Here is a 27660-nt window from a genome sequence, read left to right as displayed (position 1 = left end):
CTAGATAACCAAAAGTGATGATGCTGTGGGTTAAAGGGAATGCTGGAGTGCCCCACAGCATGGTGGCATCCCTTCCAATTACTCAGCCAGAAGGGATGTTGTGACATTGCAGGATGCCTCTTCAGCCCATCCACCCCATTTTCCCCCACCTCCATATAAAGTAGTGGTCGGGAACCAAGGCAGTGGTTGCCAAAAAGACTCTGAAATCAAACAAGGTGGGGGGGGGGGACCTCAACCAGCAGAGGCTCTTTCAAACTCTGCCTGGACTTTCTCCATTCTTTGATTCTCTCTTTCCTGAGTCCAAGCCTACCGATCTTCTGCTAGCAATAAATACATCTTCATCTCCTGCTGCTGCGGAGGGCATATGTGAAAGTCCCTGTTTCAGTGCTCCTTTATTATTAATAAAGAGCTTCAGGGTTTTATTTATTTATGTTATTCAGCAATGCAATCAAAGCTAACTTCCAGGGACGAGCCAGACGTGCAGCCAGAGTGTCCTAGACCAGGCTTTAGCTGGCAAATTCATGAGACTTTCCAAAAGTTTCCTGAGCTGGATTGAAATTTATTGCAAGGCTAGAAAAGTTATATAGCTGGCTCTCTTAAACACATGCTCTTGGGATGCATTTTCTCTGACCTGAAGACACATTGCTGAGAAAAATACAATCTATATACACAGCTGGGCCATTTGAGATAGAAGATGGAAGTGGATCTTTCCCTGGTCCCCATCCAGAAGAGTTGGTTTTTACACCCCACTTTTCACTACCTGAGGGACTCTCAATCACTTTCCCTTCCCTTAGAGAGGTCTAAGAGAACTGTAACTACCCCAAGTTGACCCAGCTGGCTGCATGTGGAGGAGGAGTGGGGAATCAAATCCAGTTATCCAAATTAGAGGCCACCTCTCTTAACCACTACACCATGTTTGAAAGAGAGAAGATCTAACAGAAGAAATCTGCACATCGAAGCAACAGCACCAAAGCAGTAGAAAAGAGGAGATGCACAGGCTCTGACCAGTCTGCCACTCTAATTCTCTATAATCTTCCCTCTGGAGTCTGAGTGTCATCAGCTTGGAGGCTGGCGATGAGGCAGAGGAGGGAAAAAAGGAGCCTCAGCCAAATACCAGTCAAGAAGCCTTGTACAGAAGGGAACCTCTGGACCAATGAAGACAAAGGTCTAAGTTGCAGATAGAAGAGTGCCCAGTTGGCTGCTCATTATCACCAGAGGCTGGATGATGCATCTGATTTCTTGTAGGATGAGGGCTGAAAGTTCTGCACTCCTTATGTCAGTGTTTGCAGGATCTTTCCTCATCTCCTAGCAGGAGTGCCCAGTCTGGGTGCAATAAGTGAATTTGTTTCCTTGTCTGCAGCTGTGTACCTAGACTTCTGCCCAGCTTGACCTCCTGACCATGCCTGACTGGGGACTGACTGTGACCTTGTCTCCTTGTCACCTGCCCCATCCTCTTAGACCATCTACTCTTCTTTGATGCCTTCTGACTTTTGGACTGTGTGCTGACTCACCTCTGGCTTGGTACTTGGATTCTGGTAACAGACTGCTTGTTGTTTCTGTGTATATTTCCAGCAAGCTGGCCAGACTTAGTAAAACCCTTGTTGTGCTGCTGGCTTCCCTCCAGGTCTGATAACTACAGCTGGGTACACTGCCAGCTCCACAGTGGACTAGCTACCTGCAACCTTCTTCTCAAATCATATCTAACCACAGGCCAGGAACCATGCTGGACTCTGTACTGGTCATCCCTTACATATGGTGAGGGTGGGGATGGGAGTCAATTCACTGCACAATCTCTGCTCATCTTGTGGAACAAATATGGACACAGCCAACAGAGTTCAGCCTCGGACACAGATGCCTGTTATTATTCCCAGTTTTACAGGAAACCAGATAGCTGTGGGGTTTCCCCTTTCCACACTGTCCTGCAGAGCCTCCTGCCTCTGGAACAGCAGCATAGCAGCACCTCTTGCTGTGTTGTGTCTGAACATTAAAGCCATCATTTCCTAGTATTAATTTCCAGCTGGACCGAGATCAGCAGACTCCTCATTTTCATCTACAGCACAGAAGCCACCCAGGCCGCAGGAAAAGAAAAAGCAAACACTTTCCCCTCATTACTGCACTCCAGTTCAAGGCTAAAGAATGTTTCACAGTGACCAATTACAATTTGCTCCAACCAAAGCAGTGTGTGTGTGTGTGTCTGTCTGTCTGTCTGTGTGTGTGTGTGTGGCGGGGTGCCTGCTTCCACCTTTCCTTTTATGTTATGAAATTTAGATTGAACAATCAGCTTACATCATGTTCCCCCTGTTGATTTTTTAGGTGCAAGAGACATTTCTGTGGAGGAGCATTTGCAGTCTGACCAGCACAGTCAAGATAAAACTATACAATAGGATGCTGTTGTGTGTGCAAATCTGAGATCAAAACAAAGTCTCATCTTGTCCACCATTCTCCTCCAGCAATGTTCAACCAAAGGACTTTAATAGCTTACAAGAACGGCATTTAAAGATATGACAACCCCTGGTTTGCCCTTGGAATATGGACTGCTAAAATCAAAGATATATCCTGTCAATATAGAAGTTCTAAAATCATGGCTTATAATTGGCCAGCTGGCCTCCATGAATTTAGCCAACAGTTTCAAGAAGATACATGGTCAACAAGAGTGAATTCAAGTGTATGCATTTATCCTAGTGAGGAGTAACCACAGCCTGCATTCACACATCTGGGACAGGACAAATCAGAGGTCAAAACTTTGTGGTAGACATAAGCCTCATATGTCAACATAGGTCAGTGTAAAAAAAACCAATATGGTTAAAGTTATACAATGTGTTTTACAATACATAATTGCTAGAAAACTGGACCCATGTCATGATGTTCCCTGTTGCTTGAAAGTCAGGAACGAAGTACTCAAGTTCTTGGGTTTACACAGCAGAGGCCGATGTGTTTTAAAAAATCTATTATCAAGAAGATACAAAAATGGGTGCAACTGGTTTCAGGACGAGAGAGCTTATGCAGTCTACAAACCCAACTAAACAGGAACATACCCCACGTTGCTAAGCCAACTCGCACAAGTCTCAGAGGTGCAAAGCAGATTGTTCCGTTGTAACACATACACTAAATATGCCACACATGTATCACTTAATTTCTTGCAAAGCAAATGTGAATTCTCTGTGAGCATTTTTGCCACAACTGAAATATGTAAAATGTGAGGGTTTACTTTTTCAAAAAATTTTCCCAGCAAGATATGCAAATCTTTCCTGATTAGTAAACTATAGCACAGACTGTGCTGGAGAGGGGAATCAGTCCTTATGTCTTTTGTGATAGCTTCCTTCAGATAGTGTTTTTAGAAGGGTTTAAACTACAAGTACAACGATATAGGCTAGATATCAGGGGGGAAAATTTCACAGTCAGGGTAGTTCAACAGTGGAATAGGCTGCCTAAGGAGGTGGTGAGCTCCCCCTCACTGGCAGTGAGGTTGGATACACACTTTTCTTGGATGCTTTAGGATGCCTAGGGCTGATCCTGCGTTGAGCAGGGGGTTGGACTAGATGGCCTGTATGGCCCCTTTCAACTCTATGATTCTATGATTCTATTATTCTACTTTCTCCCTTGAGTTCATCTGAATTGAGTTGGAAATATAGTAATAGAAAAGCAAATATTTAAAACATGGGAGTGGGGGGAACTAGAACAAAGTCTGAATCCAGTGGCATCTTTAAGGCCAACAAAGTGTTATTCTTCAGTGTGCCTGCACATGAAAGCTTATACCCAGAATAAAACTTTATTGGTCTTAAAGGTGCCACTGGACTCCAACTTTGTTCTGCTGTCTTAGAACTCCCTTGAATTAAAAGAAAAAAGAAAAAAAACTAGTTTTTAATATATTGACTATATATATTGAATATTATATATTGAACTGAATCAACTCTGTTCTGCTAGGATTCTTGGCTCAGAGGAAGGAGCCTTTTCCTCCAGATCAAAGTTCCTCACTTAGCTAAAAGTGGTTGTAGGATCCCTGCCAGCATACACAAACATTCATTTTTGTCTACAGTATCTTAATTAGAAAATGGTAGAAATAAGGATGTCAGCCTCTAGGTAAGACTTGAGGATCCCCTGGGCCTTAACTGCACTGGGCTTTTGAATCTCCAGTGACTCGTTTTTTAAAAATTCATCTGCACCTGATCCCAGTCTTCAGTCCAATTTTGTTTCCTTTAATTATGCCATCTGCACCATCCAGGATTGACTCTGGAATCATGCCATTTATTCCCCAGGATATCTGAGTGGAGAAATGCAGGCCCATTATACTCTCTTCTGGAAGCAAATAGACTGCATCTTTTGGATTTTCTCTCCCCACCCCCACTCCTGGCCATGCCTCCAGCACTGATCTCCTGTAGAAATTTGCTGATTGGTTGGGAGCAGTTCCCTTTCACTATTGGTGGTTTTATTTTAGTCTTGCCTTCATTTTGCCTCAGCTTCTGTGCTGTAAAAGCATGTTTCTTGCCTTATAAGCCCCCTTAAGTAACATGATAGGCATTCATATCAGGAGTTAAAGACAAGCCTGTCTTTGCCTCAAGCTGCCTCCTTTTCCCAGTCAACGCATACTTCACACCGGTGGGATGGGGGGAATACTGACCAGTGCTGCCCTCTCTCTGCCCTCTCTCTGATCTTTTCTCCTGCCCTTTCCCTACCAGTTTGGCAATTTCTTTTTTGAAAGTGAAAAGGAAGGGCTACACTGAGATTGCTTTTCTTTCCTGTTTTTGTTTGTTTGTTAAGAGAGAAAATGCCAGTGAATAGGACTTATGGGCCACAAGTTACAAGGAGGCTATAGTGGTTCAATCAGTAAGGTGCCTGCCAAGAGATCACAGCTTTCTTAGTTCAAGCCTTGCTGTGTATCTTAATTTTTTCCTACACAGGAATTTTTAATTTTTTACTTTGGAAAAACTCTTATTTGAAAAACAGATCATTTTAAACTTTTGACCACTTTTTCAAAGTTCATGTTTTAAAAATGATATTAAATATAATTAAACAAACATGCTTATAGAAATATTTTTGTTTAGCAATGAACATGTGTAATTTTTGTCCAGTTCAATGTAATTCACATTTTATTATGTTATTGAAAATTATGTTGAATATGATTAGTCATTTTAAATTTGATTAGTAACACCCATAAACCTTATGAATTTGTTAGTAATACTTCTTTAAAACCAAGCGTGATAAGAAGCAAAACATGTAGCCACAAGCTTTCCTTAGCTATGTGTAATTTAACAGTGGCTTTTACAAAAGACATTGTACTTTTTATTAATATTCCTTTGTCCCACCATCAGTTCCTCTTCTGGTCCTGAGTTTCCACTGAAAACACTTCAGATGAGAATGCTGACTGTAGTTCTCCATCTTCAGTATTATATCTGCATGCCCCAACCGGCCTGTGGATGGAAGGATGAGTGGATTCAAAAATTACTTTCTGCCTCAGGCCTTTTTCTTTCAACTGTACTTTCTTCCAGAGTTTAAACAGCTCATTGAAGTATTACTGTGGGCAGTCCAAGCTAGCCTCTCTCAAAACCCAAGACCAATTTCTCTCATTCTGTTTCCTGCTGCCTTGAATAAGAAAGAGTCAACAGACACAAGGCCCTAATTATAAAAATACAGCTGTGTTGCATTTCCAAATGTACACAGAAATAATAACACGTACTGCAGAGTTTGGCACCAATACATTTTTAAAAGCCTTGGTTTCCATAGGGTTGAGTAGTATATGTTTGCTTTTTGTTTAGATCTTAATTGAACAAAAAACTTACTTCCATATGGCCCAAACCTATCAAGGAAACCCAAGCAATCTGTTTCAAATAAATAACTTTAGGACCTACAGTAGTCTTCTTTATCAATTTTTCCCATCTTTCACTGCAGGAAAGACAGAAAAATCTGTTAGCAAAACCCTATGTCATATGAATTAGGATCGCCTGACTTCCAGGTCAGGATAACAAGGTGTAATAGTATTACAACTGATCTCCAGGCATCAGAGGTCAATTCACCTGGAGAAAATGGCTGCCTTGGACAGTGAACTCTATGGCATTGTACTCCATCCTTTTCCTTCCCTAACCCTCCCATCCTCAGGCTCTATTCTCCCCACCAAGCAACAATACCCAAATCCCACCTTCTCCAGGCTATACTCCCAAGCTTCCAGAAAATGCCTCAGTTCTGAGGGTGACAATCCTACATGTGATCCTAGAGTTGCTAGCACCATATTTGAAAATTCATGATGACTTGCAGGTGAAGACTGGGGAGGTCAGGGTTTGGGGAGGAGAAGGACTTCAGCAGGGTATATTGCCTTCTCCCCAAACACAAGAGAGACATCAGTAGTGGCTAGCTGGTGCAGTAATTGCAACTGGTGCAGAATGCAGCTGCTAGGGTTCTCACAAGGACATCTTGGAGGGCCCATATCCAGCTTGTGCTGAGGCAGCTGCATTGGTTAAAAGTAGCTGCTTGGATCTGGTTCAAGGTTCTGGTTTTGACCTTCAAGGTCCTTCGCAGTCTGGGACCCACATATCTGAGGGACTGCCTTTCTCCCTATGCCCCCCACAGAGCTTTACGCTAATTTATTGGTCAGCCCCAGCCCCAGGGAGGCATGCCTGGCCTCAACCAGGGCCAGGGCCTTTTTGGTCCTGGTGGAATGAGCTCCCAGAGGAGTTACAGGCCCTGCAGGATCTTCCAACATTCCACAGGGCCTGCAAGACAGAGCTCTTCCACCAGGAAGATCTGTTGCCCCCCCCCCATGCTAAGAGGGTAAGGGATAGCATCATCATCATCATTTATGCTCCCTCTTCCTGATCCTCTGTATAGATAGTTTAGTGGGGTAGGGGGTTGAAGACAGCCATAATTTTAGGAATCTGATTTTATTGTATGTTATGTCTGAATTGTTTTATTGGGTCTATTGGGTTTTTATATGGGCAAGTTGTAACCCACCATGAACCAGTTTGGGAGTGATGGGTAATAAGTCTAATAAATAAATAAATAAATAATAAATAAATAATAGCATGTTTGAGAACTTGAGATAGAGTAATTGTAGTGCACACTAGTGAGCTAAGCAGTTGCCAATCCCCTCCCATTTTGTGCAACTGTACAATGCTAAAGAGGGAGCAAGAGAGTAGGGCTTGATCATCAGCTGAGCCCACAAGCATCACAGTTCCTGTCCTCCCTATCCATTTAAATGGACTATTTCATATAATCCTGGATACTGTGGAAAGACAGAAATGAGTACAGAAATTTATTCAGATTTGGCTTGTAAACATTTTATTTGAATTCTTTAATATGATGTCATGTATTCTGAATCATCATCCATTTAATAATCTCCTTTAGTTTCCCACAGCCATGTTGTGATGAGACCTTCCTGGATTTTACCAAGGGCTGCCAGATCTTTCAGACCAGCCAGCAGTAGATGGTGGGGGGAGGACTTACCAAGAGCGAGGAGAGAAGAAGCCTGAAAAAGTGACATTTCTATGCTGCCAAGAAGTGATGTAGGGACGCTGGTGACATTATCAGTGATGCTCTGGGTTTTGGACAAAATTCTATGGTAGAATTAGCTTCTTACCATAGTGTTTTGCCCCAAAATCAGAGTGTAACCCCCATTGTCACCAACATCCCTATGTCCCTTTGGGGAGATGTAGAAATGTGTTCTTTACAGGATTCTTGTCTCTTGATTTCCCCCCAGTTTCTTAAACCTCTGAAGTGGGTGGAAAGGTGCCAAACCAGGGGATCCCCAATTGGGGACTGGCAACCCTAATTTTACCACTCACCCTGATCCTTCCTTCTGCTATACTGGCTTCAGCTACAAGCAAAACATTTGCCTGCTAGCTTGAGTGGTTTCTGAAAAAAAACACCCAAGGTATCTAGAACGAGCCAGTAGCACCTTGTGGTGGAGGACGCTGCATGCAAATACAACTCAGGGTTGATACAATGTAGATATGAACATGTACTGAGTCTGCTTGGGCACTTCCTTTCCTTGTCTACTTTCACTTCTGTTTATTTGCTGTCTAAGGGAAGCGGATGGAGCTGGACAAGATGGAACTTGAAAATCATAATGGAAGGCAGAGTTCAACCACAGACATTGTGATTCCACCCACAGTACTATTATTCACAGAATGTGCTAAGTAGGAATGTTCAGGAGTGCATACATGCAATTGAATTAGAGGTATAGTGGAATAGGATGGTCCACAAGGATGCCTTCATATAGGAGTGGGGAGTGGTACTACATTGCTTTGTACCTTTGTATTCCCATGCTCTGCCCTGTTTGCACTAGGGCAGTTTGGGCAGTTTGCTGTTCACATAGTTGTTTAGTCTTATTGCATTGCTTGTTTAATATCCTACACTGTACAATTGCATGTTTTTTTATTTTTCCACACTTGAATCTTCATGAGAAATCATTTCAGTAAGGCAGAGGAAATTTCATTCTGCTTTGTAACCCTTCTCAAGCATATCAACCACAGCTCAGTAGTAAAGCACCTAGTTGGCATGCAAAAGGCCCCAGGTTCAATCTCCAGTATGTCTAGTTAAAAGGCTCATGTAGTAGGTGATGTGAAAGACCTCTTCCCGAAATTCTGGAGAGCAGTTGCCAGTCTGGGTGGGCAGTACTGACTCTGATGGACCAACGATCTGATTCAGGAGAAGGCAGCTTCAAGTATACTCAGCACAGACCAATTCCGCATGATGAATTTGCTCCTGAACAACCTCTCATTGCTCACAGGTTTTGGTGCTGCTTCCACATGACATCAGCAGCAACCTGGAGCTCTTCAGTGGGTGGCACAAGTTTTCATCCAGTTTCCTCCATGATTAGGAAAATTGCAAAATCCCAATTTCCCTCTTCTTGTCGCGCTGCAAATCAGGGTGCAAACAGGGACAAGCCTGTCTGGAGGGAGAAATATGCGACAGTCTTGGTAGCATTTTGCCTGCCATCGCACTTGCCCTCTGCTCTCTATTTTCTGATTTTAAAAAAATAGTGTGGTCTTTGTAGCTACAGGACTGCAAAGCAATGTGTCCCCATTTCAAATAAAATGTTCAGTGTGCATGGTAATATTGGGATCGGGCAGCTAAAACACAATCCTGTTTGTGTTTTCTGGCAGTAGGGAATGAACAGGGAAAGAGGGGGGTCATGTGATGCAGCAGCCCTCTCCTTATTAGCTTGGAGTCTATGCTCTTTGTTTTAAATCTTTTTCATTAACTCAATCATCAGGGTCCAGTTACCAGGGCCAGCATATGATATCTACCCAAACATAAAGAGAGACCATTATACAAAGAATCCTGAAAAGGGATCTAAGGAACTGTTTTATTGTTGTGGAGTGATCACAAAATCACGCAACGCAGATGTACAAGTATTTTTAAAAATATGTTACTGTTGTGGCATTTCCCCATAGCAATGCGGAAGTGTATTTTTTTTGAAGGAAGTATGATTCCCCAAAACAACTGCTGAGAAGGGATTGGTGACTTCCGTTGATTGACAACCTGAGGAGCAGGTGGGAGAATTGCAGGTTGTCCATGCTTCCTGCTTCTCAGCCACCTTGTCAGGAGGCAAAAAGCCATGATAAGGCAGCAGGATAACGTGGGAGGGGTCCACCGTCAGGAAGCGTACAAACGCACAGTTCCCTATCGCATGTTTGCAAGCAGGAGGTGGCACGTGTTTTATACCTCCATGTGGAATCAATCTCACATTTTGTTTAGTTACTTTCCTAATGCATATCTCTATTAAATGGTTAACCTCTAGGTATTTAGCCTGTCCTGGGGGTGCCAGAAACTTCTGCAGAACACCTGATTTGTGGCAAGAATTCCCATCTACTGAGTATTGTTGCTGCATTTGACTGAGTCAACTGATAAGCGGTTTCCATATGTTATACCTGTGAGAGTTCCTGCCATGCAGAAGTTTTTTTTACCTTTTTTGGCATGTGACCTCCCTGGTAGTCACAACATTTGAATTTGCTCTCTGTCAGCAAATGTGAATTGTTCTCTGAGAGCCGTTGAACAAGTATGGGATGTACCATTGGTACTGAAATACGTTTTGCTTTGACTGCAAAGATGAATTTGTGGCATTGGTAAAAATAAAATAAAAAATTTCCCCAAGTTTTACAGCTGTCCAGTTTTAGAAACCTGATTAGATCAATGCAAGCATTCTTGTGGCAACTTCTCAATGGTGTGGTATGATTATTTATACTTCTGGAGATTGCCCTCTTGTACATGCACCTGTGCAATAATAATACACTGGCATAGCACTAATGTGTACTGTTCTGCCCTAATGCAAAGTATTGCTCCACAAAAAGGTGTGGAATGAATCTCAAAACACATTATCATTATTTGTAATCCTTTCAGGGGGCATCATCATATGTGCCTGCCTGGACAGCTTCTTTGTTAATAGTTAATGGCATTAAGAAACCTACTTGGGTTGTCATGGAAAGTTCATTTTGATAGGACAAAGAAGCTTGAAGGAAGGAATGCTATGGGGTGAAAAGTCCTTTCCTTCAAAGAAAAAGGGGAAAGGGCAGGAAAGAAACCATGCCCATTTATCTCCCCCCGGTCCCCATTTATACCACAGTCCTTGACTCTAACTAGGATTAGCAGACTCGGAGAGAAATGCTAGGCACATCTATTTATAATTCAAAAGCCCATTTTTCAACGAAACTGTTAACTAGCAGAATACTAAGCAATTCCTTGATAGCAAAGTCTGAGTCCAGTGGCAACTTTAAGCCCAATAAAGTTTTATTCAATGTATGAACTTCCCTATGCACAGTACACTTCATCAGACACAATGAAATTAAAAGGCCACCTATATAAGCAGAGAGTGGGCTATGGGTTTGTACACTGCATTATGAAGGTGTTTACCAGATACACAGGCCTTACACAAATAACAAGCTATGTTTATAAGGTCATCATTTGTTTGAGTTCAACTCTGGGGGTGGGGGACATAATAAAGGAAATTAAAATGTCAAGATTAAAGATTAATGGATAATTGTGGAACCTGAAAGTAATTAAAAGAGAATTAAAAGAGAAAGTGATTAAAAGAGAAATAGGAATTTCCAGTCCATACTTATAGGTAGAAGAAGAAGAAGAGTTTTTATATGCCGCTTTTCTCTATCAAAAGGAGTCTCAAAGTTGCTTACAATTGCCTTCCCTTTCCTCTTCCTACAACAGTTACCCTGTAAGGTAGGTGAAGCTGAGAGAGCCCTGATATTACAGCTTGGTCAGAACAGCTTCATCAGTGCTGTGGCAAGCCCAAGGTCACCAGGCTGATCAAACCCAGATCATCAGATTAGAAGTCCATGTTCCTGCTCACTGCACAAACCACTACACCAATCTGGTATAAGGTGCACCAAGCTGGTAGAGCTGGTAGTGGGTGAATCTGTCAAAAATGGGGATAAATGGGCAGATGCAACTGAGAACCTATCATCACACTCCAACTTTCTCCCAGTGGTTGCCTAGTAACTGTACTCTAGAAACACTATACCACAAGTTTCCCTCTGTACCTCTCCCTGGCAATCTTTTCCTGGGAAAATTCTGTTCAAATTGCAGAAGTCAAGAAGTATCAAGTTGCTCAGGGGCATTGAGTGGTGGCCACTATCAGGCTCAGTCAAGCTGTGCAAGTTATATGGAGACTGTCACTGGTCCCAGGCAACTTGTGTTCCATCATTTGATAGCCATCACTGCACCTGAATGAATTGCTCAAATGCATGGGAGCAAGCTACCTGGTGGTTGATGCTGGGCCGGACACAGATAAGTCTTCCCTCCAAGGCAGGAGGGAGGGGAGCAGAGATAGACAACAAAGCCAAAGTAGACCTGAAGAGTTCCTCCCACTACCTTTTAGTGATAAAAACTACAGTCTGAAGGCTGACAATATTGTTGTGGTTGCATAGCAAACTCAGAATGGCCAGCGATAGCTCCTTTCTTAAATGTACAATGCCAAGCTTTCATTGTACGTGTAGTGTTTAAATTTATAGTGAGCATTTCCAACAGTTCCCAATCTAAGTAATGAAAAGGCATATAAATAGACAATACATTTTTTTAAAGTTTGAATCTAGTGGCACCTTTAAGACCAACCAAATTTTATTCAAGGTATAAGCTTTTGTGTGCACACACACTTCTTCAGATACCATAATGGTCATGAATTCCAAAACAGCCATAGCTGCATGGAGACAGCAATAAAGAGTCGTACCCAGCTCTTTATACATGCAAACTCTATAGCATCACTCAGCACCAGGTTTAATGTGTTCTCATATTCTTAGAAGAATGTTCAAGTCTTTATTGCCAACCTAAGCACATAGCAAGAGGTGGCATTAGATGGATTCTCTCGGTAACTCTATTTTGTTGTTGAAGTGCAAGGTTTTATGGACTTCCCCGGATGCATGTATCATCAATCCTGTTTTTGTTGCAACAAAATAACATGACTCCCCCCCCAGTCATTTAGTAAGATATTTCTTGTTTAAAAAGAGAGGGAAAGGAGCATGAAGTGTGACTTGGGACTGCTCTATCAACGAGATAACAACAATTCTCTTAATATTTTTTAAGTGTGAAGAAAACTAGCCCAGTAGTGAGAAGCAATAAAATTGCACTAACAAGAACCCTGTCACACATACAGAACACAGCACATGCAACACACACCCTTTGTCTTCTCTCCTCCCTGACTCAGCATTTCTGTCCTGCTATTCCACCCATCGGGAACAGCTCTCTGGTCTTTATCCAAACCTCTTTCTGCTTTATCCCCTCCTCCAAATTTCATTTCCAACATTGCTGTCTGCTCTGGTGCTGCATCTGCTTTATTTTTTATATAGCATCATCAACAGGCATACTGCTTTACAAAAGAACATGAGCCAAGACATGTTCATACGCTCCTGTCCCAAGTACGGTAGTTCATAATCAGCTCTGGACTGGGAAATAACTGGACACTTTGGTGAGGAGCCAGGAATGGGTGGGATTCACTGTGGGGAGGGGCCTCAGTGGAGTATAATGTTATGAAGTTTACCCTCCAAAGAAGCCATTTTCTCCAAGGGAACTGACCTCTTTTGTCTGGAGATGAGCTATAATTCCAGGGGATCACCAGGTACCATGTGGGGATTGGCACCCCTAAGAGACTCCCATATTTTAACACACATTTGCCTTATTTATAGCCTGCCTTTCCTATTGATATTCAAGGCAACTTATCCCACATAAATCAATACAATCAATAGGACTGGACATCCACTAAACACCCAATGTGTGGTACAATCTCCACCATTTGGTAGAAGGATACGGTACCTAACATTACATCTTGAAATGCACTAGGACCTGATACACATGGGGCACTAACAGACTGAGGCTCAGCTGACATAGCTTTCATGACATCCTATCCAAAGCATGATTCAAGTGGGTAGCCGTGTTGGTCTGAAGCAGCAGAATAAATTTGGAGTCCAGGGGCATCTTTAAAACCAACAAAGTTTTATTCAAGGTATGAGCTTTCGTGTGCATGGCCACTTCCTTAGATACAATGGAATGGAAGTAATCAGTTCAAGCTTATGGGTAGAATGTGAGGGTAAATTAACATACAGCATAATGAAAATGGTTAGCAGATTCCAGAGAGAAATAGCGGAAAATCAGCAATTTGGATTTGTTTGTATTCAGTTGAGATTGAATTGCACATTTGGTGTACAATAAATATGCCCACATGTAGAGAATAATGGGCAAATAGATAATTGATGACAGCAGTTAGCTAAGACCTTGCCCTTCTGCCCCCTGCCTGTCCTCTCAAGCATGGAAGCATCTTGGGGTATCATCTTCTTTGAAGTAGAGCATTTGGCTGTTTCAGCTCACAGACCAGAGAAAAACATATGTATACTATTTGAAGCAAAGCCTGTCGGCACCCATGAATACAACAGGCACTAGCATTGTGACCTTCACGGGCTCTGGCTCTCCTCCCCACTTCCTACTCCCTGTTCAATCTTGAGATCCAGTGTGGTGGGTTAAAGAGTAGCAGACTCTAATCTCAAGAAACGGATTTGATTCCCGACTTCTCCTCCATATGCAGCTAGCTGGGTTGCCAACTTCCAGGTGGGGGCCTGGAAACCTTCAGGAAGATGAAAGAGAGAAAAATGGGATGAAAAAGAGAGAAAAAGAGAAAGGAAGCAAGGGGGAGGGGAGGGGAGGGAGGGAAGGAAGGAAGGCATCAGTTATCCTGGAGAAAACAGCTACTTTGAAGGGGCACTGGCCCTCCCACCTCCAGCCCCATAAAACAGTGTCTACACAGGTCACCACTGTACCCACCTTCTGATCAAACCCCACATCTCCCAAAGGCCAGGCCAGGCAGGGAAGGCCATGGGGAAAGACCTACAGACTTCATCTCCTCCAAACAGCATCATACTCCCCTGATTGCTTCTGCTTTCCCCAGTTATAAGGATTATTAAAGGAACACAAGGGGATTAGCGTCATCTCTTGCGGAAAGTCTCCCCAAAATTCACTTTCAGGTCTCTTCACTAACCTTCAACTAAATTCCATTTGAGGGGTAAAACGGGTTTTCAGAAGAGGCAGTTTTGGGAATTGGTTCCCAAACAAGCTATCAGCATCTCAGTCATTTCTTTGTGAAAAGAGCAGTTTTAAGAAGGGGAATGCAAGGCTGTGGCTTGCTGGTGGGAATGGGTTGAAAAGTCATTCTGGAAGGAGCTGAGAAACAATTTTTACAGGGTCAAACACTTCTTCTGAGAATGCAATATCCCCCCCCCCCACACACACACACACAGGCATTTATAAGTGAAGATGATGCAAGATACAATATTTGCAGGTGCAACAGATGTGTGAAACATAGCCGACTGCAAGGACCATTTTGAAACTTGTGTGTCAAGGGGGAAGGGAATAATTTATATCATAACAATCTAATGCATTGATGTACTGGGTCCAGCTTATGTTGCTTTTGAAACAGGGAGAACCCACTGTACTTTCCATGTCCAAAGCATAAGTTAACGTGTGCAATTTACCCCCATCTGGATGCCACTTGGAAGCTTTTTGGCAATAACTCCCTTCCAAGCAGTTTCCATTTACTAATGTACATTTAAAGCTGTGCTTTAGACAAGAGACGAGATGCAGTGAGCCTCCCTGCCCCCAACCTTCTTCTGTTTCCAGCCTCAGTCTTTGTTGTATCTCTTCAGATCCCATCCAGTATCTGAACAATATTTATGTTGGGGAAGTCCCAGGAAATGAGCAAACAGAGAATGAGTTGAAAAAGTATCCCACAGCTTTAGCTGTGTTCAAAGGGGAAGCCAGCGTTCTTCCCATTAAGCAAGCTTCCCCAGATAATATCTCCAGCTTTCCTTGCCTACATATCAATGCTAACAGTATTGTTCAGATCATATTCATATCTTGGATTTCAGTCTCAAAATTTGACCATGGAACTCACTAGTCCAATCCTGAAACCAAAATCTGGCACCAGCATTTTAAGTGTGCCAGTTCAGACTGAATTTCAGAAATGTATATAAAACACATTCTACTCCAGCAAGCTCCTTTCTCCCAGATGGCCTCTGTCAGATAAACTATTGATTGCTTCATGTCAGACGCTGTCCAATGCTGACCACCCGCATGTCAGCTGCTAAATATTGTCAAATGACAATAACAACTGCTCTATCATATACAATCAAATGCTAATTTGGATGCCAGCTGTCAGATACTGTCAAAAGCTGGTGTCACACAGCAATTATATGGAACAACGCTGCTGGGCCCTTAAACACCATGCACATGTTAAGACTGCCTCACAGCAAATTCACAGTGGATGAGTCTGAGGAGATTGTGGGGAATGCCAAATTGATGTGATTGTGCTGTGTAATGGTGAAGGTTTTTCGCTGCTCCCAAAGCTTAGCAGTGACTCATCCTAGTGAGGATCTGGAAATTCCAGAAATACATGTTGGAAGAGTCCAAAAATAGCACTTTTCACTGTAATGGGAACTTGCTCATTTGAAAATAGGAGTATTAGGGAAGGTTCTCAAGTTCACTTTGGATGCCAGTGGAAAGTGCTATTAGCTGAACAGGAAAGCTGCTTTAAGTGCTGTTTCAACAACAGAATGGCAGAATGGAAAAGTGCAAGACTGGAATCTTGAGCCATGAAAGGCCTGAGCATTTTTTCCCATCCAGATGAACAACACAGATTAAGCTGTTTTATACTGAATCAGACTATTGGTCCATTAAGGCCACATTTGTCTACTCAGACTAGCAGGGGATCTCCCTGAGGGGAGGTCTTTCACACCACCCATTGCCTGCTCCTTTTAATTGGGTGTCTGGCACTGAATTAATGACTTTGACCTCTTTCGCATAGAGGACTCACTCAACTATTAGGCTACACTTTCTCCTCTTTTTTGCCTTGGGATAGCTGTCCTGATCTTTTCTCATGTCCACATGGGGGATCCTTTGGCCCGCTTCTCCCCACTCCCATCCGCCACAGATTTTTCCACCTGCATGAAGTAGCTGATGGACAGGAAGTCGAAACTTCCCACCAGTATTTTTCTTTTTTTACTTGTCAATCATTGTCACATGGTGCAAACTCCCTATTGCCTTCCAGTGTCATTTTGTTACACTTGAACACCACCCTCCAAGCCTGAAATCTTTTTTAAAATAGAGGTTCATCAATGGCGATTAGCCCCAATGAATAGATGGAGCAGTACATCTGGGGTAGTGATACTGTGCATTCTTGGCACATGTGATTATGCCATAACACTTTCATAAAAAATTAATGGGAAGAAAGGAGCAAGGTATTGCTGAGCGACTCACAAGTGCCTACCACCCATCCCACTCCATAGAGGGCAGGGGAGATTGTGGGGAGGATAATGGGTGAGGAATGCGGGGAGGAGCAAGGGCACGGAAAATGTGATTGGGGTGGCCTGAGCTTACTTGCATCCACATGGCTCAGCCCTGACTTATACCACATTGTATCCTGTATCAAAAAATGGGATGCGGGTGCAAGTTGGGCCAGCGCATGCAAACTATTGTTGATCAGGGCCTAAACCATTGTGCAGAAGCAGCCTTTCTGCATGCAAAGCAGAGGTTCTTCCATTGAGCCACTGCCCTTCCCAGATCTGGCTTAGTCCTCATATAAGAGGGGTCCAATTTGTAAGAGTAAGAGGACTCACTTTAGAGCTCACTCATGCCCTTCTGCCAACTCAGGCTTTAAAAGAGCTGCATAAGACTCCCACAAGTTCTGCCTCACCTTCCAGCTAAACGTAATGATCTAGCAAGGCCATTCACAGTGGTAGAATGACACAGCATCACAGTGGCAATTACATTATCATCATCATCAATGTTTGTAGTCTGTCTTTCTCACTGGGACATAGTCCCATGCTCCATTTTCCCCTCCTTGGACTCCTAATTCTGGCTGTTGGTGTCACTGCCTCAATCTCATGCCTGAGGAGAATGTTGGGATGGACCTTTAACTGTGATTTGAGGTGTTGGACAAGGGAGGACTGAGCCTTCCATAGACAATAGCTTCAGAAAATATATTAGCAAGTAATTGTGTGTTTGTGCTGATGACCCTTCTCCATAACACCTGAAGCTGCCCCAATATTCACCATACCAGTAAGTGGGACTTACGTTGTAATTCCAAGTCCTCCTCTTCAGATGCTGGAAAATCAATTGGCTTCACTATAGCCATATAAAGCCAGATGCATCAGGGAAAGATTCTTTTCTCTCTCTAGGTGATTAAAATTCCAGAATCACAATGATGCTTGATGCCATGAAGCCATTCCTTTGAACAAAAGCTTTGGCAGAGGACCCTTGTTTCTGGAAAAGTAATAGGTTGCATAGAGGTGTTCTCATTAATATATGCAGAACAGGAAAACCAGGAAATGATGGCATTAAATAAACACACTTTGTAGTGAAATGAGGCATCATTCCACGGGCCACGTGGGGGAAAAGTAAAACTTTGGAAGAGAATTGAAAGACAAGTCTGGCCACATATTTTTTTCCTCTTTAGCAAGATTGTCTCAAAGGGTAGGTAATGATAGAAAACCATTTCTGCAAGAGTTGTCCAAAGTTTTTTTCCTTCAGTGTATTGCTTGAAGTGTCCACAACAATGTTTGGTATAGTTGGCAGGTGTGTTGAATGGGGTGGGGGCACAATGGGTCAGGGATTCCAGTGCTGTGGGGCCAAGGGAGGTATCACAGTGGGAAGAGCTTAGACAATAGAATAATTGGGAGATATGCTGATCTGATGGACCCTAGCTAGTGGTTTGTCCATGGCTGGGGCCTATATGGACATGCTTGCAATCCTTCTAACCTCCATTCCATCCTGAGGAACATAAGAGTGGAAGCTAGAGTGGTACCAACATGTGTTGTGTAATTCCAGGTCTATTAATAACAAGTCCTCAACATTCCACAAGTATTTTGTGAAGCATAAGGCTGACCTGGCATGCCTGATCAAGACCTGGGTGTGCAATAGTGAGACTGTCACCTTGAAAGATCTCACACCACCTCGGTTCTTGGTCCTCCATCAGTCCTGACCATGAGGAGAGGGGGAGGGTTGGCTATCCGGGTCCGGGATTCATATTTCCTGAAGGCCTGGCCCCGGGGGCCACCCCCACCTTGTTTGGGCAATGGGCGTATTTTAACCTGTCTACTGAGACTTGTGGATTCTGTGAGATTCCTGAATGCTCTGTGGGACCCAATGCCTCCTGGTAATTCTTTGGCAGCCTTAGTTGGGGATTGGCATTCCTATGTGTCACGTGCCATTGACAAGATCACTCCCTGATGGCCTGTCTGCCCTTGCCTCCAGCAGTCTCCATGGTATACCATGGAACTTTGGGAGAGAAAGAGGGAGGTGAGACGTCTTGAGTGATTATGGAAGAAAACTCATGATGAGGTAATGAGAACAACCTATTGCATGTTTATGGCATATGAGATGGCAATGAAGATCACTAAACATGAGTTTTATGTATCCTCCATCGTGTCCGCAAGTTCTTGCCTGGCCCAAGTATTTAGGGTAGGTTGATCACTTACCTCCCTCGAGGAAGGGCATCAAAATTTTAGTCAACTGGGTTTATGTTGTGAGGCACTAGCGAGCCATTTTGTGGACAAAGTCTCATTACTCCACAGTGACCTTCCCCCCGCAATTGATACAGTAAGGGAACTGGAGGCCCGTTGGCCATCTCAGGAGGAACTGTTTGATGGCTTCAGATGGCACTCTTTAACCAAAGTGGACAAGCTGCTGGATGTGATGAGGGTGACCACGTGTCCCCTTGACTCCTGTCCTTCCTGGATCCTCAAGAGGGGTTGACTGGAGGATAGTGGTCCCCTCTTGGATATTATGGGTCCCTTCACAGATACATTCTTCACTGTCGAAATTTACTTTATTTTAGCCCAGTTTTGTCCTGTATCCTGATTCTGTCTTCTGCTGTGTTTGCTATCCTTCCCAGTTTAGTATCATCTGCAAATTTAATAAACACCTCCTCTATTCCTTCATCCAAATCATTTATGAATATTGTTAAACAACACAGGGCCCAGGATGGATCCCTGAGACATAGCACTTGTCACTCTTCTCCAAGAGGATGACATACCATTAACAAGCACCCTTGGGGTGATCCAGAGCTGATCAATCCACCTAACAATAATAGGATCCATACTGCATTTTACCAACTAATCAACAAGAATATCATGTGGAACCTTATCAAAAGCTTTAATGAAATCGAGATAAACTATATCCACAACATTCCCCTGATCCAGCAAGGTAGTAACTTTCTCAAAAAAAGAGATAAGATTAGTTTGACACAACTCATTCTTAAGAAAACCATGCTGACTCTGAGTAATCACAGCCATCTGCTCTAGCTGCTCAATGACCAGCTATTTGAGGATTTCTTCTAAAATTTTGCTAGCTATAGACATCAAAAAGATGGGTTTGTAGTTATCCTTTTCCCCCTTCTTGAAGATGGGAACAACATTTGACTGCCTTCAGTTTTCTGGCACTTCACCTGTACTTCAAGAATTGTCTGTTTTCTTAGAGCTGTTTTCACAGAGCAGTAGTCTTAGTGCTTGCTCAGCCCCACCTAACCCACAGAATGTCCATTATGGGAAGAGGAACAGAAGATGTAAACTGCTTTGGAACTCCTTCAGGTAATGAAAAGTGGGGTATACAAAAAACAACTCTTCTGCTGCTGCTTATCAAGAGATGTTCTGAATCCAAACAGTCACATGTGAGTTGCTGCCTGCTTCAGCCACCCAGAGCCTGGCTGATTATACACATGTGCTTGGACAACAGCCAACACTAAACCTGTCCCCTCTTCTGAGTTGACATTTCCCTGCTAAAGGGAGAAGCTTTTCAAAGACTTAAGTGAGCTCCGAGAGACAAGGCAACTCTTACTACTCCCAGCGGGACTATGAACTCCCAATAAATTACCCTCAGAATGTTTTCTGATGTCAACATTACCTCCAGTCCCTACCACAAGTCCTGCTCACATACCATGAAGTAATATTGTAAGGAGTCAGACCTCCTGAGATAGTGAAAGAGCCGTGGTTTTGTTGGGTGGTGGTCTACTGAGCACGTGCAGTCTCATGCAGAGGAAGCTGTATTGCTGACTGTGCAAGCCCTGGCTCTCAGTATATTATGCTGAAGGAAATGTGTTTTATGGCAGTTATTGCCGTAAAATTCGGGTGAATTATGAGCTTGGAATCTGATGTGGGCCCCATACCTCCTGCTCCAAAAACATCTCTGAAAAGAAATTTTAACAGTCTTTCACTTGGGCAATTATAACAAATGACACTGGAGCTTTCTAAATATTCTCTATATAATATGGACACCTCAAAGTTTAATCAGAGGTGAACTCAGATTCAAGTGGGTAGCTGTGTTGGTCTGAAGCAGCAGAACAAGTTTAGAGTCCAGTGGCATTTTTAAGACCAACGAAGTTTTATTAAAGTTATGAGCTTCTGTGTACACTCACACTTTCTCAGATATAATGTCATAAAATAGAAGTAATCCATACTTATAGGCAAAGTGTGAGAGTAAATTAACATACAGCATAATGAAAATGATTAATAATTCCAGAGATAAATAGAAAAAAGCAATAATTTGGATTTGTTGTATTCGTTTGATATTTAATTGTATGGGAAACATTTTAGATTCCATAAAGATGTCTATATAGGAGAATAATGAGGAAATATATAAACAATTGCTGACAGCAGTTAGCTGAGACTTTGCCCTTATGACACCTTCCCCCCCTCTCAAGCATCATCTTGCACATCATTTTCTTTGAAGTTGAATATTTAGCTGTATTCTCTGTTTGCAGCCCAGAGAAAAAACATTCCAAACTACATTGTATTATACTAATCATAGTTACATTACAATATGCTTGTTCAAATTAATTATTCCAGATAAGAGATGAATGTCACAACTGAGCAATTATTGCCTAAATTGTATTTGTAGTAGTGAGTACCTTTCCTTGTGCTAAAGCCTGATTGATGAACTTTAATTTCATGGTGAGAGGAGCAATGGATTGCCATTAACCTGGGAAGGAAATGTATTTCACCCAGGTCACAGAGGTGACTTTCCCTGTTTTGTTTTACCACTCAGGACATATGGGGTCAGATAGCAATCCCTCATTGGGACACACTGTCCAATGCAGATCTTTACTGCATTCCTCTCCTCTCAGCAGTCCCTTCCAGCTGTCCCCTCCCCTCACTGCAGTTCGACCTTCTGGCCCACGTGATTATAAGTCATGCAGGTTCTGCAGCTGCAGAAAGCAACTCTCTGGGGTTAGCACCAATAGGGATTGCTAGGAGGGAATTGGACCACAGCAACAATTTTCAGTTGTGGACTTCTATTAGTGTTAGATCATGGATCCTGTCATAAATAGGAATATGGACATCAAGGGGATGGATGCGAGAGAAATGTGTGGTAATGATGGGGAAAACAATCATGGGAAGGAATGCAAGTTGCCATGTGAATTAGGACTTGGTTGGTTGGCCTTGGCAACCTGGTTTTGGCCCCCCACAGCACTCTCCTCATTGATAGTGAAACTATTAATTCTCTCATAGAGTGCCTTTAATAGCCCCACAAAAGGGGACCCCTTTATTCTTCCGGACTGAAATTTAGCAGTTGGTATTCTCGGGGAGTACGGCAGTCTTCCTGAGTTGTCCAATTTAGATGGAAAGACATGAAGGCACAGACTTGAAAAAGAAGGAATGTCTTCCATTAAAAGGGGGAAATATTAACAAAATAGACATATGAAAATGAAGCAAAAATAACAAAAGAAGCAAAAACAAAACCATATGAAATAAGGAAATAACAGCAAAAGTCAAAGGAACAACATAGACTCCTATGTACAATTCTACTGTACTTTGGGAAGAGGTCAAGCTTCTGCTTTGCACATAAAAAATTCAAAGGGCACCATGCCCCCTACCCTGGGTACTGATACCCATTAGTGCTCCAAGCAGTGGCAAGTGAAAAATTAAGGGGTGGAGGGAAAGCTGGCACAGCATGGCAGGCGCAGCCACAAAATGGCTGCACGTGTGGGTAGAGTGACCAATACAATGGCTGCCACAGCTTACCATCAGTAAGACATGAAGATCGTTATGCTATGGTGGCAACTGCTGCTGAAGTAACATATATATATACACATACACACACACACCTCCAGTCAAATCTCCAATGGCCAATAAAAAGCCTTTCTGGGCAAAAGCTCCCTCCTCCCCATCCCTGGCCCTATCTGCTTACTAAAACAATTGGTTGCTGGATGCTATAGTGCCCATGGGTGCCATGCTGGGGACCCCTGTTCTAGAGCTTCCAGTGATGTCTAGAGCTATCCTTGTAACTGCCTGTTTCAACATCTGGTAAGTACACAAGGCTGCATGATTTTTAGTTTTTTCTCCTGCAACATTGTGCCTCCTCAACCAAGTTGCCAGGCAATGAATGCACATTCTTAGCCTCATTCCTAGCGCATTCTTAAGGGCACTACATCTTTAAAGTTGCCCAGCAATGCCTGAGTAGGAGTTGTGAAAAAAGACATCCACCAAAACCCTGGGGAGCCACTGCCAGTCAGCACAGACAATAATGACCTTCATGGGCCTGAAAGCATAAAACTGTTTTATTTAGAGGGGGCTACTAATTGGGAGGGGAACTAGATCAAGACCAGCTGCCACTTTATTGCTATGCTTATTGTTTCCACTGGTATCCTTTGAATGTATTGTGGACTATTGGGAGTCATGTTATCATGTCCTTCTGGGACATTCCCTTAAACAGCTGGCCAAATGCTGCTCCCCCCCCCCCTGCAGGGTGGTATATTTTTAGAATGTCATTTATGTGTGAATGTATGGTTGTGCTTGTGTGCACGCGTACATGCCTGTTTGGAAAGCTGGCTATGAAAACAATGAAATGAGAATGTCATTTCTAAGTGAAATTTCAGGTGTTTGTTAAAAACCAGACATTCCCTAGACTTTCCTGGAGCAAGTTGAGTCACCAGTTGTGGAGAAGGCATCCAGAAATGAAAGCCCCACCGATGCTCCCAGGGCAGACTGAACCGAGCTTGTCGCTTCTCTCTCCCCCTGTCCTAGAATAGAATAATAGTGTTGGTTCATTTGTTTGGGATTTGCAGATCCAATTTTATTGCTTCCTTCCTCCTCACTGGGAAGCTGTATGCAAGCAGCAGAAAGACATGGCAAATGGATCAGTATTTCCGACTGATGATTTTATTCTCTGCCTTCTCAGTACACAAAGAGCTCAGCGGGAGCCAAGGATCTGCTCCAGTTCTTTTTAAAAACCACCAAATGCTTTTAGAGTTTACAACTCGATGGGTCTTAGAGACGCCTCCATTATTAGTCTCAGTACACACAGAGTGGTGGGAAACCCAGAACATAATGAGTTTTAGTTAGTTTACAATGTTCATGTAAAACTCTGTTTTGCTTTTTCGTTCCTGTGGCTTTGTTCCACACCCACCTCAAATTTTGTTGGAGAAAACCCCATGGAATGAGAGCTCAACTGAGCCAAATTTGCCTGGCTTGAGACCAAAGATTTTCAAAGCCACCTGAAAATATAAATTGCCCCACTGTAAATAGTAAAAGAAAAAGTGTATTTATTTCTTAAAGTGCCATTTGAGCTTTACGATGGAAGCGGAATGCATGGGCCTGGACTGTGGAGCTTTTGCATGGCAATAGTTCAATTTTCTATGAGCTAAAAGAAACTGCAAAGTTGAACACTGACTTCAGGGGACATAGAAAGGTGTAACCCTGCTTAGAATCATACTTCTTGGGTCCATAATTCAATCCAACTCTCCCATAATAACAGAGCTTCTTATTTCACAATTAGTTTTTGCACACTTCTTTTCCAGAGTATAAGCATAACAATGTTTGTCATGCACCAATCAATATCTAATGTTAAAAAAAGTTTCCAAGCTTCCCCATTGCACAACTTTTCTCAAATCTATTACATGTGGACCAAGACCTGGAGGACTGTTTCATAAAGGATAAAATGTAGTGGTGTCATTCATCCACAAAGCCTCTGGGCATGTCCATAGGTTTGACCTGTCCCTGTTCACTCTGTGCTACCTGCTGGGCTGCACCTTAGGCAGAGACTCTGCACCTGCAGCCAGAGAGCTGCAATCCAAATCACAGTCCAGTTAGCAAAGTCCAGAGCAGGCTGGAATCTTATGGAGAAAGCAAACAGTCCAAGTCCAGCAAGAGAAGACTGAGTCATGCAAGATCATCACCAGGAGAGCAGTTCAGAGGTGGGGAGGGTGGGAGAGGATGTGGAACGAACTTAGCAGGGCAAGCAAAGTGGGGCAGAAGAGCAGTTATGCAAGGAGCCAGGTAAAAGGAGCAGATTACCAGAGGAAGCAGATGGGACTCCAAAAGACAAGCTGCAGTCAGAACTGAGAACCAAACAAGTGGAGCTTTGTTGACACAAAACAGGAACCAGATATCCAGATTGGCAGGCAGGGAACAGGAACATGTACATTGCACCTATGAAGGTCCATAGCATGTGTTCTTCCTTAAGTATGGCCAAACCACTTATCCCAGCCGTGTCTTAAACTACCTGCAGTTGGGCTTAATTATCATTGGAGGATGGACCTCCAGCTGTGCCCCATCTCACCTGACATCAAGCTGTCAAACACACACTCCCGCTGGCATGCTGTCACTCCAGCTCACCTGTGTTGCCTCCAGTGCACTATAATATAGGAACTGTAGAGAAGGAAATCAGCCCATAGTGGTAGATAAAATGGAAATGTATGACAAGAACAAAGAAGAAACAACTCAAAACAAACATAAGTCGACCTACACTTTGTGGAATGTCCTTCCCTGAGAAGCTGTGAGGCTACTGGTCTTTATGAGCCACTTGAGGGTTTATGTGAATGGAATTATTTAATGGCTATCCTTATTTTTATCATTATGGATCACTTTTGTAACCAATCCTTACCATGATACAGACAAAAGCTCATCTCTTTAACTTCCAATGCATGGATTTTTACTTCTCTTTGGCGCAATGATAGCACAACTATAAAGATGAAAAACTGGATAATGGGTAAAGCTTTGCAGTTTAAATGTTTATTTTATTCAGATTTGTTTAAACCATTTATATGCCACTTTTCCACCAAAAAAAGGTCCCTAAGGTGGTGAATACACACACAGACTCAATTTGGGAAGACATGTGAACTACAGATTACCCCATACTGCATTTTTTGTCCTAACTTTTGTCAGAAGTGGCAATAAAAAGTAGTCACGCCATGCTGCAAATTAACCATCAGAACTAATTTCATGTAATTGTTTCTCTGATTTTTGGCACAGAAAAAAGAAGTTCCAGGCATGAGTTCAGGCTATTTCAGTTTCCCACCTCTTGGGATTGCAAACAATCCAGTGAAAGGGTAGTCGCACATAGGTGTGATCTCTTGTGATGGCTTTTGGCATATGGAGGTCCCTTGCTGCAGGGTCAGGGTTGAATCCCCTCTATAAACAATTAGCCATTGGCTATTAGAAGTACATACTTGTGGCTTCCTTAAACTCCTTTCTCCTTCAAGCAACATCCTGAGCTTGGTTATAGCCTATATTTAGAGCTGATTTTGGTCAGGAGATTGGAATTAATAACTTTCCTTCCTGTAAAGAAAACAACGTGAGGATATTTAGGAGTCTTCTCTTCTGTGGCCTGAGCTGTAAAAGCATTTTGTCAGACCATAAAATAATACCTATTTACATGTTGGCACTACCTTTACCAAATAATTACAACAAGGCCTGCCCTCTGTGAGGTCTGACAAGATTTCCTAGATTCATTGAACATAAAGATTATTTATTATAGCGTTTGAAGCAATTTTTTGTGCTCTTGGGAGGTGGGGAAGGGAGCTAGCATCCACAATGTCAGCAACTTCTGGCTTGATCTCTTGATTCATTTTAGAAACTAAAACATAGTTCAGCCTTCCATGCTGCTCCAGTCTGAAATATTCCCTTGGAAACTTGAGCAATCAACAGTGGACAACATTCCAGGTGACAACATATGAGCATTTTAACTATACCTATTAGATCTGTGAGATCAGTCTGGACACAGACACTTCAGTTCCAACACAAAGATCGATTATGCATGACAGCAGCTGTGCTGTCCTGCCCCACCACTCCACGAGTACGCATGGGGGACGAAATCCCCCATGCAAGGATATGCAAGGTCCTGTTTGAAGCTAAACCTATAACATGGGTTTTGCCCTTCATCCTGAATATTTCAAAACAATTTACTCTTAGGTCTGATGATGGGAAGCATCTGCATGCTGAAAAAAAAAACAGCATCTTATGGCATCTACATAAAGCATCACCATGTAAAAGTATTTTAGCAGTGCTTATGTACATGGGTTTTAATGTTTGAATCATGCAGTCACAGATATTAGAATCACCACAAAACTCCAGACTTTTGCTATATTCATTAAATTTTCTAGAGATATTAAATAAAATCAATATATGTCCCCAAACAGGCCTAGATTAGGCTTCTCCAGAGGGAATTAGATCTTAGAATAAGTCTTTGATATCATTACTAAGGCTTGAAATCTTCAAAACCTCTCACGTCCTTTCTTTCCATATCCAGTGTCATCATCCTTTTTTGTAGTAACATGTATGATTAATTAGTATGTATTTCATAAATTAGCATATATTTCCAAATACAATTATCTCCTGCCTATTATTAAGCAGGCCCATGTTTTGAAAATCTGGACCACCATATATGTACCTATGCACCCATTTAGATCTGCTCAACAATTTCTTTTGGTTACCCCTGTCCTACATGTTGTGACCAGAAGTTGCTGTGCTATTTTTATGGTACAGGCTTCCACAATATCTTTATATTTCATAAGACCCACAAAACATTGTCTGTATTTCTGAGAACCATCTGTTGACAGTGAACTTTGGGACTTTAATGAAAAAAAAATGAAGTATGAATTTAAGTATTTCTCTATGCTGTACTATTTTTAGCACCATTATCCACTAAGAGATTTGCTGGAAGGGCAGGATATAATTATATTAAATTACTAAAAAAAATTAAATATAACTCATCTTCTTAAATATACCTTCAGCTTCTCACAGTCTCTATTATTAAAATTTCCCAGGTCTCGATATACCATCTGGAGATTTTGCTCCTGTCAGCTTTGATTATAGTATTGTTCCTTTTCTTTCTCCTGCCAAGGGAATGCAGAACATCAGCTCTAGGCTACATGCTATACCTATCAGGCTAATGGTTTAGTTTTTAAGA

The 27660-nt window shown here is 42.5% G+C and overlaps 1 long non-coding RNA gene across 3 annotated transcripts in view; it reads left to right on the top strand.

Annotated features, from left to right (window-relative positions):
* The window catches only part of LOC143832726 (uncharacterized), a 62370-nt gene extending 59524 nt beyond the window's left edge, over positions 1 to 2846 (top strand). For all 3 annotated transcript variants that reach the window (XR_013229379.1, XR_013229378.1, XR_013229380.1), the window contains one exon: positions 2314 to 2846. This is a non-coding gene — a long non-coding RNA (uncharacterized LOC143832726). The remainder of the gene's footprint in view (positions 1 to 2313) is intronic.
* The last annotated feature ends 24814 nt before the right edge of the window (positions 2847 to 27660 follow it).

This window comes from Paroedura picta, chromosome 3 (genome assembly GCF_049243985.1).
Source record: "Paroedura picta isolate Pp20150507F chromosome 3, Ppicta_v3.0, whole genome shotgun sequence".
Taxonomy (NCBI): domain Eukaryota; kingdom Metazoa; phylum Chordata; class Lepidosauria; order Squamata; family Gekkonidae; genus Paroedura; species Paroedura picta.
This window is presented reverse-complemented; position numbering and strand designations above follow the sequence as displayed.